Genomic DNA, 18,259 nt, shown 5'->3' on the forward strand with positions numbered 1-18,259 from the left:
TGTTATAGGAAATATAATCAATGACTTAATGAAATGTAAATTTAAAAAAATAACATAATAAATAATATACACTAGAAAGTGCAAATCAGAACAGACTTTTGAGACTATGAATTTCCCTTTTTCTTTGCTAATGAACCAATGGGTATAGTTGCAAAGCAAGAACAGGTAGGAGTGCTTCATTCTGTAGATGCTCAAGAAAGGGATATGTTACAATCAATACTATAATTCAACTTGTGAAATTCTGTAAATGTGATATTTATCATGTAAATTGACACTTTTGAAACCTGAGAGCATAGTTCAAACTATTTTTGGTCTGTATCTTGTTTTGGAAATTTGGTGCTTTATACAACATAATATATCCTAAGAGTATCTGCCTCATGTGTTCTTCTTTTGATGTTCCCCCAGAAATCAGAGTTTAATCTTAATATATATTGTTACCTACTTTCCCCATGTAGTTGAAGTGTGGTTATGAGTGAAATATGCATGTCATACTTAAGGCAAAACTGATGCTTTATTTTCTCTCTATAATTTCTGTCTTTTTCCTATACCTGGAAATAACATTGTGGTATGCTAAGCCATATGACAGCTGTCACAGGATGAATAATGTCTCACAAGTATGTTCACATTGAATCCCCAGCCTGTGAATGCTCCTCTCTGGTAAAAGAGACTTGGCAGTTTTGATCAAGCTAAGGATTTTGAGATAGAAAGGCAATCCTGAATATTCCAGGTGGGCTAGATATAATCATAAGAAAGAGGCAGGAGGTGCCTTTACTATAGAGAAGTAGGCTGTGGTGAGCCAAAGAATACAGGAAACCCACAGAAACAAGGAGAGCGAAAGCACAAATGCTCCCTGGAGCTGCCAGAAGGAACCAGTGCTTCCTGATACATTTGTTTTATCCCTGTAGGACTCATTTTGGACTTCTGACACTCAGAATTGTAAGATAATAAATATCTGTTCTTGAGACAGTAAATTTGTGGTAATTTGTAACAGTAACAATAGGCCTCTCACAACGATTCAACTGATTCACTTTAAAGACCTTAATTTGGGATACATTCATGGTTCTGTAGGGATCATAGTAGGTGGGTTTTAAAAAACAAGTTCCTAAGAAAAAAAAAGTTTCTTAAACAGTGATAAAAAGACATCTATCGATTTAACTACCTAATTCATTTGATATATTTACTACTCTAAAAAAGTATTCAATCTGTTTTTTTAAAAAACATTTTGAAAAAAAAATTGGATACTCTGGTTCTAAAGATTTTCCTTACTTAACCTACAATTTGTCAGGTTTCTCACTTCTCTGCTTTTCTTATTTAAAAAGAGAGAGGTGCTCCTCTTTCTGATTATACCACCTTAAGTTATTGGTGACATAGGTCTAATTTTTTTCCAGTTTTTCCTCAAAGTAAAGGTTGTTCTATATTTTCAAAGGCCCTTAGCTTTGAATTTCAAGTCTTTCCCAAAGAAATACTAACATCATGTAACACAAAGCTTGCTCACTCTACTTCTTCCTACCATGTCAATGTGATGCTTGTAGGGAGCTTGACAAGACAAGTTAACATTGTGGGAATATTTGCACTGTAAACTCCCATTACCTGTGGAAGCCACAGTGAAAAATAACTTGATTAATAATAATTCAAAGTGGTACAGCACTGTCAGCACTTAATTATATAGAGGAAGACCTAAAACATTATCTTTAAAGTTCTTTTCAGCATTACCTGTGCTTTTTTAATTTCTGTTTTATTAATTTTATGAGTGGCTGATTTAATATGCTCACTGTTAAGCACGTCTTTAGGCTGCTATTTAGAGTAATTTATATTATATACCTTTACTGACTATTATATCATTCCAAAGATGTTTGAGAAATAGTTTATATGACAGATGCTATAGAATGTAGTTTCTTTGAGCTATAAAGAAAAAAAAAATCTCCAAATTAGAACAGTCTGAGATCCTGTCGAACCCTGTCAATTTTCACTAAAAAGATATATGTTGCACCCATATTTTCGAGGCATTTGTTATATGCTATTCATCAGAATCTCAGAAAGTTGGCCTGACCCTAGAGAAGATTCTGGAATGTGTCCCTTTTCAGTTTAACTTCAAACAATTGTTTTATTCATAAAAATTTTATTATATTAAAATCAGGAATCCTGGTTTCTAGTAATTTTTCTAGCCAAAAGTACTATTATTTGAACTGTACAATTATGTACACTATATATGAAAATTATATAAGTAGATTTAAAATATAATATTATAGTTATATTTGAATATGGTTTGTAACTCCTGGGCCTCAGATGATTCATCAAAAAGTTTGTATCATGGGGCACCTGGGTGACTTACTCAGTTGAGTGGCCAGCTCTTGATTTTGGCTCCAGTCATAGTCTCAGAGTCCTGAGATTAAGCCCTCCGATTAGGCTCCACAATCAGCAGAAGCTGCCTGAGATTCTCTCTTTTCTGACCCTCCCCTCTCTTTCTCTCAAATAAATAAATAAATAAATAAATAAATAAATATCTTTTTAAAAAAGTTTGTATCATGTTCCAGGTATGGGGTGAAAAAATTACCCCACTTAACTACCATCCAAAAAAAAAAAAAAAAAAAAGAGAGAAAAAATGACCAGGAGAGTCATTTATTCATAAACAACTAAAATAACTTAGCTAAAATAACTTTAACTAATATTGTGGAAAAGAAGCACAAAAAGTAATAAAACTTGTAAAACATAAACCTTTAATGTAATGAATGGATAGAGTTCTACAGGTTTTATTGCTACATTTAAAAACAAAAGTTTGGACACTTGAAAAAACTCCATACAATACATTTTAATGAAGCTGTTTTAAAAATGACATAGATCTAAGGGCATGGGAAAATAAGTTCAATATTTAAAGTGACAGAAATAAGTTGTAAATCAACATGCATGTTATGATTCAAAAAATAATTCTAAGTAGCAGATACCTCCAAATTATATAACTAAACTGTGTAACTACTATATAACTAAATTATATAACTATCAAGACCACGTTGGAAGATTTGGGAATGAAGAAAAGATGACCTGGTTTCCCTGCCATTAGATCAGCAATATTAAAAAAAAAAAAAAAAAAAAAAGTGGTGCATCTGCCACAAAGATGACCCTCATTCTGAGCCTGATGTTGAGAACAAAGAAAAGAAAATAGTTGATATCCCTGTTTGAGACTAAGAATTTTTGGAAGTTAACCAAGGGGATTTTTTGAACTTATTCTAGCTGCAAAGTACTTAGACATCGAAGGGTTTTTGATGTTACATGTAACACTGTTACCAATATGATCAGGAGGAATACAAATGAGGAGATCTGCAAGACCTTCAACATCAAAAATAACTATATTGAAGAAGAGGAAGTCCAGGTAGACAAAGAAAATCAGAATGCTGTGCCAGACACTAATACTGGAAAGACTCTTCTAAATACTAGTTGAACTGTTCTGTTTAAAACTGTTAACTTTAGACAAACAGTAGATAAATGCAGTGGCAAATCAATTATATTAGCAGAATACTGTTTCCATTGCATGCATAGTTTGAGTACAGATTCTAAACCTATGGTTGAATTTCTTCTAGATCAAAAGCTTTTTTCTTCCCTTTGCTCTGAATAGAACTGAACCTTGGGCTATTAAAAATATAATGAATATATATGCATATATAAGCATAATATCTGTACATATGCCTATTATAGATTTTTAAATGAAATCACATCAAGCTATCAATAGTGGCTTTTCATGTTAGCCTAGAAAAATTAGATATAAGAGAAAAACAGAAACAAATCTAACAACTGACCAATAGTTACTGATTTCTAAATTACATTAACAAATTATATTATCATAACTTTTGAAAGTACTTGAAAAGGAATATGATTTTATTTCAAAAACCTACTTAATCTTAGTGATAGCTAATGAGATATTCTGAAATTATTTTCAAAAATATAATTCAAAAGTTGGGGCACCTGTGTGTCTCAGTCAGTTAAGCATCTATCTGCCTTCGGCTCAGGTCATGATCCCAGGGTCCTGGGATCCAGTCCCACGTGGGGCTCCCTCCTCAAGGGGAGTCTGCTTTTCTCTCTCAGTCTGCCCTCCTACCAATCATGCTCTCTCTCTCTCTCTCAAATAAAATCTTTAAAAAACATATAATTCAAATGTTAATAAACTTCAAAAAGTTAAACCCAAATATGAATAGATTTATAAGCTATGACATAAAGTAATACATGTGGCTTATGGAAGAGTCATCAAATTTTAGTTGTTCCCTATATTTTTGTCATCCTTGAATTTATATGATGATACAAAATTGGAGAGGAAGTTAGTTGAAAGAACATTGGCTTCCAAAGTATTTTAAACCAAGAAGCTTTATGAAAATTAGCTTTAAAAATGTTATAGATTTGCTTATTGGATGCCTCAAAAAAGGGAAAAAAATCATATTCTGTGCTGTTGGACACATAAGGTACATAAACAGACATGAAAATTTCAGTCCCATTTTGGGGCTGTGAAACAACTCATAGATAACCTTGGGAATTTGAGAAGAAAGATTCACATTTAAGGAACTGTTCATAAGATAAAATTGTAGCAATTACCTTTTTTCCCCTTAAGATAGAACTATGGACTAGCTTAAGACTTTTTTAATCACTTCAGATAGAATTGATTTTGATGTCTGTGTCCTAAAAGATTTACTTTCTATTCCTCATTGACTACCTTTATCCTAAGTTCTTGATATTCCTCTTTATAGAATATATAATAATATATTATACTTCACTTTCCAACTTCCCATGCTCTTTCACATATATCACCTAATACATATTGTGACTTTATAGGTACAGTTAATCTCATGTTAAAAGTGAGGACAGGGGCATCTGGGTGGCTCAGTCAGTTAAACGTCTGCCTTGGGCTCAGGTCATGATCCAGGGGTCTTGGGATCGAGCCCCATGTCAGGCTCCCTGCTCCGTGGGGAGTCTGCTTCTCCCTCTCCCTCTGCCCCTCCCCCTCTGCCCCTCCCCCTGCTTGTGCTCTCTTTCTCGCTCTCAAATAAATAAATAAATAAATAAATAAGTAAATTTTAGAAGTAAGGACATAGGTTCAAACAGGAAGCAACTCACAATTATGTAAAATATAAGGAGCAGACTGCAGACTAAGTCTGGTACTATGGACTATACCTCAGTGATTGTGACATTCAGGATCCGAACATCCCATAGACCTAGTACAGTGCCACACAAACACATTAGGTACCTTTATGTGACTATCTTCCATTCAAAACTTGTTTAAATCTTGTTTCAAGGTTTATCAGACAATTGTCCTGCCTTCTGTGTTTTTGTTTTATAAATCCCCAATGGTACCATAGGAACAGTCTAACTGATTCATATACTACATGCATATGACAATAATTTTATGAGTACATTAATGTAAAAATAATATATAATATATAATAACATATAATATTACCAGAAAAGAAGTAAAGATGCAAAGTGATAGGAGTTTGAACATATGGTGTTGACCAAAATGGATATACTATAATTTAATTGTATAATATTAAGATCTATCTTGGATTAGTTTCTTGATTTTTCGATATTTTCCATTATTTAGCTGTTTTATTTGAAAAAAAAGTACTTAAATTGAGAAATAAAAATGAAACCAAAATATTCTGAGTTATTCAATTATTGATTGAGAGTGCTCCCAAGATCTATAGCTTTTCACTAATTCTAAAGACATCTTCCTCATCCCCATATCCTGCTCCACCGCATAAACTGTGCTCTCAGAGTGCTCTAGTCACAGTTTAACACATCTTGATTGGTAAAATTCTGCTGGATTCCATAGATTTTGTAGGTTGTAATCCTAAGATTCCATGTTTTCTATAAAGTATAGATGTAAAATATTTAAAAAACTGTGTTTGGGGATTTTTTTCTCTCTCACTTTTTGAAAGTGAGAGCCTGTGTGTGTGTGTGTGTGTGTATGTGTCCAGAAGCTATAAAAAGGGGGAAAGTACTCATACTGCTGGCCTCTTGAGGGAATGGTGAAAGATCCTGTCGCAACAGATTCAGGAGGATGCAGTTGTGTTCCTGCCAAGTCACCAGAAATGGAACAGTAAAACTGCTTTTGTTCTCTCATTAAAGAAATAATGCGATGCAACAGCAGATTCATTGGCATTGTTTCTGGTTGAAGCCAAGAGGAATAAATCTTGGTTCCTCTTTGATGGAGGCAGTCTTTGTGTAGGACAAGTAGCCAGGTGCTCCCACAGCTGCTTTGAAACATTCATGGCTTCCTAAGGATATGGGTGATTTTGTTCTCATCATTGATCAAATAGCAGAGTAAATCACTGACGTAACATAACACCTGGCTGAGCTCTGTGTTTTCCTCTCATTTTCTCTAGTTAGTAATTGTTGTTTACAAATCACTGACTGCATGAGGAGGAAAAGCCTGTGTATCTTGTACTGGCTGCTAGCTCATAATTTCTACTTCACCTTCTTTCTCACAGTACCTGCAAAGGCATTCAATGCATTTTATACTTTTTCTCCTTGTTTTTTATGATTACTTTCTTAACAAGCCAAATGGCATTGTTCTATATATATCACAGACGTTAATAGTATTACAAAGATTTTGTAAACTAAAAATGATTATTATTAATAATGAATAATGCAAATCTTTGCCACATTTTTTGTACTTCATTTGAAATGTAATATGATATGCTAAATAATCTTTCTTTCTAAATTCTATTTATAGGGAAATAAGCATGTCAATAAAAATCAATTTCTTTTAGTCTCTACATTTGCAAGGTGAGCTTGTGCAACCAACTAGTGTTTGTTTTCTTAGGATTAACTTACAATTGATGGTGCAGTATATATGAAACATATATAAAATGTAATATTAATTTTAAAAACTACTGAAATTCAGCAACATGTAATTTCTGAATATTTAAATTATATTAGCTAAGTGTGGGCAAAATGATAAGATAACAAAAGAGGAAGACCTGCTGTTGAAATGCTGACATTCAGCAGGCACACATTATTGTGGCCGTATCAATGGTTTACAGCCAACAGTCTTCTATCTGGTTGATGCTTATGCCACAGTATTTTAAAGTATTTTGAGGGTCACCCTGAATGTGTAAACTATTGTCCTTAACAATTTCAGAACTATGTCACTTATTGTAATTTTTATCATTGTCTTCTGCTTTGACTTAGAAATCAATTTCAATTGATGGGCAGGTTTTTTTTCTTTTTTAAATTTATCTATATTTCCCTTTGTATTTGTAGGCTTTGGTTGCATAATTTTGCCGGCTTCTTAGGGAAACCGAATCTTTGCTCAAGGTAGCCTATTAGGCAAAAATTGGCCCTTATTATAAAACCACTAAGAAATGACCCCTGTCTACTGGACAGTCTTCCCCAGATACCCACAATGATGTTTCCTTGCCCGAAGCTGTGTTTCAGAAAAACCTGAGAATAATTTGGTTAGACCACTTTCCTTACTTCAGTCACTATCTCCCCACATGTTAGGTTGTTGTTTTACCCTCAACACTTTATACACTAGTCCTCCCTTATCCATGGTCTCACTTTCTGTGGCTTCAGTTATCTGTGGTCAGCTGTGGTCCAGAAACAGATGGTCCTCCTGACATATTGTCAGGTCAGTAGTAGTCTAACGTTGTGTCACAAACCTATCTCATTCTCCTCACTTTATTCACCTTGTCACATAGCCATTTTATCATCTCATATCATCACAGGAAGGGTAAACAGTACAATAAAATATTTTGAGAGAGAGCACACATTCACATAACTTTCATTACAGTATATTGTTGTAACTCTTCTATTTTATTGTCACTATTACTCTCTTACCATGCCTAATTTATAAATTAAACTTTATCACAAGTATGTATGTATGTCTACCAACTGTGCACAAGGGCTCCTTTTTCTCCACATCCCTGCCAACAGTTGTTATTTCTCATGTTTTTTATTTTAGCCATTCTGACAGGTATGAGGTGATATCTCATTGTGACTTTGATTTGCATTTTCCTTCTGATGAGTGATGTTGAGCATCTTTTCATCTGTCTGTAGAAATACATCTATTTGGATCTTTTGCCCATTTTTAACAGGACAGTTTTTTTTTTTCACTTTTTTTTTTTTTTTGATGTTGAGTTGCATAAGTTCTTTATATATTTGGAAGTTAGTCCTTTATAGGATTTATCATTTGTAAATATCTTCTCCCATTCCATAGGTTGCATTTTTGTTTTGTTGATGGTTTCCTTTGTTGTGCAAAAACTTTTATTTTGGTGTAGTCCCAATAGTTTAATTTTGGTTTTGTTTCCCTTGCCTGAGGAGATATATCTAGAAAATATTGCTATGGCTGATGTCAAAAAAATTATTGCCTATATCTCTTCTAGGAGCTTTCTGATTTCAAGTGTCACATTTATAAGACCACCAGAATCACTAGAGAGAAGAAGTTAGCACCAAAATAAGACATCACCTAAAGACATTTTCACACAACTATCCTATCTCTCATGTATTCTGAGAGCCCATTTATCTTTTCCAAAAATCATGTATTTTCCCATAAGTAACTTTATATCCCTTCCCTTACCTTCAAGACGTGTTGGAAGTCTCAAATTCTAATCTCCTCCCCAGACAAGTTTTTTTGTGAATTCCTATGTGTGTGTATGACTAAAATCTGTCTTTTCTCTTGGTAATCTGCCTTTTGTCAATTTGATGTTCTGGTCCTCAAACAATAAACAAAAGAGGCAGAGAAAAAGATGATCCTCCCTGAGAGTTTCAATGCAATGGGCATGGCCCTCAAAGATAGCAGTATAATTGTGGATGGTATTTTTGGCTTAAAAGTTTCATGAGAGCCTGACTGAAATGCTTATACATATCAACATGCAACTTTTTAGTAATGCATAAAGGAAGTTTAGATAAAGGGAAATTTGCAAGGAATTAGAGGGAATTCCACAGGGCACATAGTTCAAAGAGCAAAGACTACAGACAGTGGATTCTTAAGATAAACTTGGGTCTAAATTTCTCACCTCATTTTTTTATGGTTAGTCCCTTTAGAGTTTTCCTGCTTAGGTATGTATTGTGTCTTTTTTATAATACCTTTTTGGGGTAGGAGTATATTTAAATAGATATATGTAGAATTATTAGGATATATGTAATCTTGATATGCATCTAAAGTAGGAATTTTGTAAGCAAGTCTATGGCTTCACAAGTATATTGGTAGAGAGTTAGTTCAAATGTAACTTTTTACATTCCTTATCAAGAGTCCACACAAAATCATTCAAATAAGACCCTTAATTAAAATCCTTAAAAATCCCTTTTGGTTTCTTACGTGTAATTGCCTCCACATCAAGAGATGCCAATTTTTATGATGATGTCAGACATAATGCTAGATTTTGAGAAGATTGAGAAACATATGGTATGCTAGAACCAGCTCTCATCTGCTTGCCAGAACCTACTATGCCCATCTTTTCATTATTCAACATTCAAACACGATAAATTAGTTCCTTCCTTCCTTCCTTCTTTTCTCTCCTTCCGTCCCTTCCTACTTCCCTTCTTCCTTTCTTTCTTTCTCCCTCCATCCTCCCTCCCTTCTTCCCTCCATTCCTCCCTTCCTTCCTTCTTGCTCTGGAGAGCCAGTTTTTAAACACTAGCATATTACTGGTCATAACTCAGTTTATCAAACTTAGGGTGGTTGTAACACTGTTCTTCAAGATGTTAATAGATGTCCACAAAGAAGGTATCTCATTTATCTTCAAATAAATTTGGAATATGCTAGAGTAAATAAAGTTACTGTAAATATTAAAAAAAAAAGAGAGGAATTAGTGTGATATTTCTCTTATTTCATGTTATCTAAAATGAAAAACTTCCACTGGCACCATATTCATAAAATATCAGAATGCTACAACACTACTTTTGGAAACAAAGTTAGCTTAACTTTGAAAAATTTATTCTGTTGGCTATGGCTCAAGAATTTGTATTGATTACTGCCCTATTGCTGGCAAGTGTCAGAAAGATTGTAGAGTGCCTTAAGCTTCTGAAGCGAAACTGTGTTTCTTCTTCACTGAGATACCCTCTTCACTGAGAAAGCTAAAGCTACAAATGAATAGGGATAGAGGGACATTCAGGAGAGCCTTAAGAGAGGCTCTCATTTTAAGTCCTAGCACAGTGCTCCTATAAAACACATGGGCTTTGGGGCCAGGCTGCATAACTTTGAATCCCCCTTGGGCTACTCACTAGTCATGTGACTGATTAATTTACTTAACCACTCTGCTTCCTCCATTTTTTCTTCTAAAAATTGGAAATAATAATATCCATCACTTGAGGGTTGTTGTAAGGATTACATATGTTATTTCATTTGAAGCATTTAAAATAATTCCTGACATATTGTAAGAACTCAAAATTGTCTATTATTATTGTTGTAGAGAAAACAAAGAAGCAATTTCATTAATAAATCCTATAAAAGATTTTGTAATAGTTAATATCACAAATCTAGGAAAACCTTACATATCCCACATGCTGAAAAGCCATGAGGGAAATAACTTGTTTCTTCATGTATGAAAGAGTTTTGGCAAATATCTTCCAAAGGATACTTATTAAATTTGAATGTCTTTGGTACATGTTACTTTGGAAATCTTTTTCCTGAAAATTTGATGTTTAAGATTTTAATAAATTGTTGCACAGTGAAAGGATTTTGTAATTAAGTATATTTTTTGGGGACATTAAATTAAAAAATTCCTTATTAAAGATATTGTCAGAGATTTTAATGTGTTATTCTGCTTTGTAAGTAGTGAAGGTCATATTATATGCACCTTTCATTAATTCAATTGACCAAGGAAAAGATTTTTGAAAAGCATGTCAAGGACTAATTTTGTATAGAAATACATTTAGAAGATAAGTCCTGGGAATTTAAACATTTATCCAAACTAATATATCTTCTTGGAATTTTCCAAGATCATACTGATTGCTATCTATGAACATACATAAATTTCATATTCCCCATTGGTACTTGATGAATTGGAAACACCAGGTTAGAAATAATGACAGTATGCTAGAATCCTATTTTCAGGGTGGTTTTTTTTTTTTTTCAGTGAATGATTTCAATAATATGAATTTGGCATTTTACTTGTTTTAATTCTGAAAGTACATATTAACCAAATATTGGTAATATCCTTCTTTCAGTGTTTCTGGATGTGTCCAGTACATGTCAGAGATTTTTGGCATAAGATAAATATGATTTCCACAACAGAGACACATTACTTCTCGTCCAGAGACATGTCGTGTCAACATCTTTATTAAAATCAAATTTTCACATCCTTTATACAGAGAGATCATCATAAAAATGTTAATGAATCCACACTTTATTCCCTACATTTGAATATATTGAGGTCCTAATTAATGTTTTAATACCAGAAAATGCTTATTTTCTGGTATTAAACTCCTACCTCTGGGTCTGGCCATTAAGTAAATTAGTAATTAAATGCAATACTGGTGTGGTGCCTGGGTAGCTTATTTGGTTAAGGGACTAACTCTTAGTTTCACTCAGTTCATGATCTCATGTTCCCTGTCCAGCTCCCCACTCAGCGGGGAGTCTGCTTCTCTCCCTCTCCTTTGGCCTCTCCCCTTGCTCACATGCTCATTATCTCTCTCTCTCTCTAAAACAAATAAATAAATCTTTTAAAAAATGCATCAACGGTGTCCTATAACCACAAAAATTAATGTGGTGCTTCCCTTTGAATCAGATGATACCTTATTTCCTAAAAGGGTGTGGTGGAACAGATGGCTGTTTTAGCAAACTTTTAAATCTTTAGGACATGAGTAGGTGACTTCTTGTTTACCTTAACTGCTGCTAGTTTCTGCATATATATCAGTAGAAAACAATACTGTCTATCTAGTCAAGGAATACAAAAACTAAAGCTAGAAGCACAAATACTAAAATTGAAACTAGATTGAATCTATAGGACATCTTGTTGAAAATGATCCAATTCATGTTTTCCTGTTCATTTTACTTTCATGATAATAAAAACTATAGTATAGTTGACTGATTTAATCCTCATAAAGGTTTGGTTTGTTGTTTTTGTTTTTTTTTTTTTTGGTACATAACTCAGTTGTTGATCCATCTTTGTACAAACCATCAAGTGGTTGACTATATGACTAGCACAGATCACTAAAGTTAAAAATGCTTTAGTTATTTGAAAGAACACATCAATTGAGCACTACTGTGCTTGCCCAAGTCAGGGTGGATCCTAATTGCTTTGACAAATTTACTGCTGGGAAATTGATCTTCAAAGATTTCTTAATGCCTTTTTTTTTTTTAACCCATTTACTTCATTTTAAAACTTCAAAGTCTCCCTTTCTATTAATTATCACATATACTAGAAAACACAAAGAACAAAATGCTATGTTTTATTCATCTAAGCAGAGCATCTAAACACTAAGTTACAGCAAAGATTGGAACTTATTGAAGCAAAGGTCATCTTCTGTCAAACAAAACCATAAGAGGCTTTTCTTTTAGTAGAGAATTCATGAATATTTTATCTGAACATTTCCATGAACTTGCTGTAAAAGCTGTGTTTCTTGGCATTTACTGAAGATGTCAAAATCAGTTACTGTAATTTAAATATTTTGCTAAGATGCTTATCAGACTCCCATTTAAAACATGCTTATTTTCCATACAATAGTTCATCTAAAACAAACATTTCTAAATAGTTAACATTGTAGACTCTTATATTTCATAAAATCAAATTCTACTTTCTTGTATTTGTACATAAATATTAGTTTTGTTTAATATAACTTTGTGAGTCTACTAGAAAAAATAACAATAAAACAATGAGTGAAAGACTTTCTCTACAGATGCTTCTAGTGTTACAGCTAGTATTAATCAGTCTCTTGGGTTCCAAATTGTGAAAGGATCTTAAATTGGTCAACCAAAAAATAACCATAGCTCATAACCTACTTAAGTTTTTAAATTCAATTAGGCATGATTATTTGATGTTCCAGAATACTTCTAACATTTCTAAGTCTTAACAAAATGTTTCATTTGCATATAATACATACAAAACCTCTAAACCTGATAACATTCTCACTTGCTGAAAAACGGAAATTATTTTTGAGTACTCACACGATTGTTCTCATGAAGACATAGGCATTGAGTGAATGTAGGATGTCTGTCTCTTTAATTTGTCTGTCCTGTAAGTGTGATGCAGCCTACTTAATAAGGGTGAATAATGTAAAATCCTTAAAAGTCAAATCTGGGGGGCGCCTGGGTGGCTCAGTGGGTTAAAGCCTCTGCCTTCAGCTCGGGTCATGATCCCAGGGCCCTGGGATCGAGCCCCACATCGGGCTCTGCTCAGCAGGGAGCCTGCTTCCCTTCCTCTCTCTCTCTCTCTCTGCCTGTCTCTCTGCCTACTTGTGATCTCTGTCAAATAAATAAATAAAATCTTTAAAAAAAAAAAGTCAAATCTGGAGTTAGATTTTCTTAACTTTGAATTCTGGATCAGCAGCTTAATTCTTGGCAGTTCATTTATTTTCTCTGTACCTCACTTTCTCATCTATAAACTAATAACATCTATCTAATGGAGTTGGTGTAGGAAATTTAACAAGATAATCTCCACAAAGTGAGTACTAGCTCAATACTTGGATATAATAGGCATCACTAGCAAATAAATAGGCTATTATTATTATTATTATTATGCTGACAAATCTTTTCAGAAAACTTTATATTAAATAGCTATATTTTGAGAAAAAATCTTATGTATTTTCTTTATCTCAAATGTTTTTGCATATATTTTCATTAGAAAAATTGTAGAGCAACCACTAAAAAGGTAAAGAAGGAAGTATAATCAGTATGGAGCTCCTGGGTGGCTCAGTCCGTTGAGCCTCTGATTCTTGATTTCAGCTCAGATCATGATATCGGGGTTGTGAGATCAATCCCTATATCAGTCCTTTTCATTAAAAACATTAAATAAATAAAATAATTTAAAAAGTAGCTTAATCAATACTCTTAAAAAGTAGACAAATATAATCACACAAAATGCTTAATTACAAACAAAAACAAAAACAAAAAAAGAGTGAAGACAAAAATAAAAACAAAGAACAAGAACAACAAATAGAAAACGGTGACAAATATGGTTAATAGTAGTCCAACTATACCAGTATTCCCTTTGAATTACAAGGGTCTAACTGCATCAATTAAAAGACAGAGGTTCTCAGAGTAGATCAAACATAGTGCAAAAGGCTGAAAATTCTTTACTTCCAGAAAAAAACCAAAAACCAAAAAACCAATAATAATCTTATTCAATCCAATTCTTTCTGCTTTAGGGATTTAGAGAATCCTTTCAGATTCTGCCAATATGCTATTAATCCTAACTGACTGCAAACCTGTGACTATTCTTTTTTTTTTGTTTTTATATGTACTTTATAGACATTTTAAAGAGAAACTGGAACACATGATCAACCAGTTCTATTAGCCAGATGATCTTTCATCAGAAGCTTGCTTATTTTATTTTGAATACTTCCACAGGTAGGTCAATCTACCTTTTTAAAATAGATCTATACTTTTGTTTTACTGAAATTAGTACCTTTTTGGGGAAAAAATCTGGATCATATTTATCTTGGTATCTCTCTCCAATATTTACATCTTTCTTCTTTCTTGAAGTATACCGTATATATCTATATCTATATATTTATATATAATTATATATATGTAATTAACAGTACATATTTAAGTTGTATAGAGGAGTTTTGAAATATGTATATACATGGGAAACCATAGCTATAATTGAGATATCAGATGTTTTTATTACCAGCAAAAGATACCTTCCACCATTCGTAATCCATTCCTCCTCCACAACTGTCCCAGACAATTACTGATCTGCTTTGTCTCACTATAGAATTAGTTTGCATTTTCTATAATTTTATATAAATGAATCACACAGTATGTCATCTTCTTTTTGCATGGATTCTTTCTTACAGCATAATAAACTGATATTCATCTACATTGGTACATGTGTAAGTGGATTCTTCCTTTTAGCTACTAAGTAGTATTCCATTATTAACTTTTTCAAGTATTAATTTTATATCTGTAGTAAGAGTTCATATATTTAAAGACAATTTTGGGGGCACTTGGGTGGCTCAGTCAGTTAAGAGGCTGCCTTGGACTCGGGTCATGTTCCCAGGGTCCTGGGATTGAGTCCCGGAAGGGCCTCCTTGCTTAGCAGGGAGCCTGCTTCTCCCTCTATCTCTGTCTGCCACTTTGCCTGCTTGTGCTCTCCTTCTGATAAATAAATAATCTTAAAAAAAAGACAATTTGTTTATTAACACGATAATTAATTTTTCTCAGGAAATTAAGCAGAGAAATAGTACCTAGGATATGATCATAAACTATGTCCTTAATTATCTGTACTTAAAGTTAGAAAAAACTGATTAGTTTTCTTTATGGCTTAAATAAATAAAAGAGAGAAGAAAAGTTATATCTAATACATGTTACTCAACAGCTTTTGTCACCTCAGTGCTTCCCTCCACTCACACTGGCCCAGGAGTTGATGGGAATAGAATGTAGTAAAATTACCATTTAGCTACATAGTTTAATATACAAATAATAATAATGAAATTCCCTGATGTGTTTCCAGTGATATGGAAGACACTAATCTTAAACCAGAAGCAACAGAAGTGGGTAGGGTAGATTAATGATTAGTTTTTTTTCCCCCTCCAAAATACCCTCCCTTTTATTATGCAAGGAGAAGAATAAAGATCTATGTAACAGGATGACCAGTGTATGTACAAATCATACTCTTTTCCAAACTTCATAGGTTAGCAGACTTTGTTCATTGGAGAATGAAAGGTAGTTTTACTTTGTAGAGAAAGGATAAAAATATAGACTAAAGAGGGTGGTACATTAAGAATCATTTTTGCCTTGTTCACTGATGTGTATCTACTGCTTGCATGTAACACAGGTAACACATAGTAACTGCTCAATAAATATCTGTCCCAGCATTAGGTCTAATCAGTGTTGACAAAGACCATGCAAAGTCTCAAAAGCCAGAAAACAAGAACTTGTAAATATCATTAGAAAATAGATTGTACATTTAAATGCAGTAATGGAGTGTGGGGGGAAAAAAGTATGATGGGGGTAGATTGTCAAGATAAGGAGTGAATGGCATCAAGGAGAACATTTAGAAGACTTTTGCAGTAATCCAGGTTTGAGGCCATGCGGGTCTAGGGAAGCCGGGTAATATGAGGTAATAAAATGGATGGTTATTTTGGTAACTGATTCTTGGCTAGTAGGTAAGAGAGTGAGTATGTTAACGGTGAAAGAGATGAAAACATAGGAGAGTACAGGATTTGAATCTGGGTTACTGGGAGAATTAGGATAGCCCCTGTGAACATAGGAAGCAGGAAAAAGGAATTAATTTGTAAATAAGAATGGAAAGGTATATGAGGTTTAGAACTTTGCCTTAAAACTTTTACTTTAACCCTTTAAAATATAAAATGAGCCTAGAGTATAGGAAATGTTGAGAGAGAAGGAAATTGGAGAACATATTTTGTTCTCTGAAAAAGGTTTGAAAAGTTTTACTTCTAGTTAAAAATAAAAGCCATGGGTTTAACGATAGAACAACTTAATTTTTTTCTTTTGTTTTAAAAAATATATATCCAACAACTATTTAATATAAATTATTTTTCAATTATTTTACATAGCAAACAACTGATTTAAAAAAAAACAGACAAAAGAATTTTTTGTAGAGAAGAAAAAGTTTGTGTTGCCTAAGGGTATAGAATGAGATAGTTGTATGGCTTTTTAAATTGACAATATTATATGAAGTTTTAGTGAATAAAGCAAGATAGTAAAAAAAAGATAAGTTCAGAATCAAATGGCATTTTCTTTTAAAAATGAACATCTCTATCTTTCAGATCACGTTATAATATCTCAAAAGCAGTATTTCTTATTACTGGTACTACTTCCTAAAAGCCTGAATAGTTAATGACTTCGTGGCTGATGAATTCAAATAACAAGCCATTCTTGGATCAATTTTCCGACTTCAAAACTAAATGGCTTGTGAAATAATATTCTAATTTTACCTCATCTTTAAAACTGACTTACTTTCCTTATTAACAAAGAAATGGATACCATCTCAGTAGCTGGGAACTTACAAATTTTTCAAGTACTTAACTCACTGGAAAAGAGGAGTCCACTAGTCTATTTCCACAGCCTGTTGTTGTGATTGATATTTTATTATTAAGCTGCCATTGTGAGGCTGAATGTGAGCTCATAGACAGGGTACATTTTTGAAACTGCAAAAAAGGATAAATAACTATATGTCAGCCAAAATATTTGTCCTTAACTTTGTTATAGCCATTTAATATAAAAGCGTACATTTCAATGAGGGATTAAAAATATACTTTTCACTCCAAAATTATATTTCATAAACAGGAATTACTAACAAAAAATGGAGACAAATCTCTTTATAATGTAAATAAAGGAATTTTATAATGTAGATATAATGTTCTTACAAAGAACATTTCAAGGGCAAGCCTTCTGTTTATTTTCAAATTTCATACACTCAAACAAAAATACAATTCTATAATGGATATCCATATATCATTACCCAGTTTTAACAAATGGAAACATTTGAAGGATATGGTTTTCATCTGTTTTTGCGTAATTAAACAAAACAAAACAGAAACAACTTTCCAGATAAGTGAGTCCCCTTTTGTAACCTCTTTAATCAAATTCTATCCCCAAACTATCCATCAACCTGAAGTCAGTATGCAGCTTTTTCATCTAGGTTTTCATGTGTTTACTATAGACATGCATAAATGAAAAATGAATAATATGTTATATGTGATGCAACAACATAATATATATTATACAGTATAGTATGAAATGTAGCATACTACCTAGGGTAATACAATATTTTTGAAGTATTTTTATTCTTTACTTAAAATGAATTATTTTATGTGTATTATTCCTTTAATTCAATTGTTCATTTTATAAATTTCTAAATTTATCTATACTAATGCATGTACATCTGGTTCATTCACTTTAACTACTGTATAATATCTCGTGGCATGACTATACCAAAAGTTATTTACTTATTCCTTGATAGAAATGCAAGTCCTTCTCCAAATTACTGTTATTGAAACCAATGTTGCATTGAACAAATTTGCCCACATGTCCCTGGGCACATATGAAGGTATGTTCAAGTTTGAATCTGCAAGTAGAACTGCTAGATAGTAGGAAGTATATATACATCTTCCATCACTTTGCTCTCCAAAGTGATTGTACCAGATG

General features: G+C 32.9%; 1 protein-coding gene across 2 annotated transcripts in view; it reads right to left on the bottom strand.

Moving 5' to 3' along the window:
- Positions 1–18,259, bottom strand: part of LOC111148333 (EPH receptor A6) — an 874,015-nt gene that overhangs the window by 312,025 nt on the left and 543,731 nt on the right. The gene's annotated exons all lie outside the window — the stretch shown is intronic.

The sequence above is a fragment of the Enhydra lutris genome, unplaced genomic scaffold (genome assembly GCF_002288905.1).
Source record: "Enhydra lutris kenyoni isolate GAN:26980312 unplaced genomic scaffold, ASM228890v2 scaffoldscaffold2, whole genome shotgun sequence".
Taxonomy (NCBI): domain Eukaryota; kingdom Metazoa; phylum Chordata; class Mammalia; order Carnivora; family Mustelidae; genus Enhydra; species Enhydra lutris.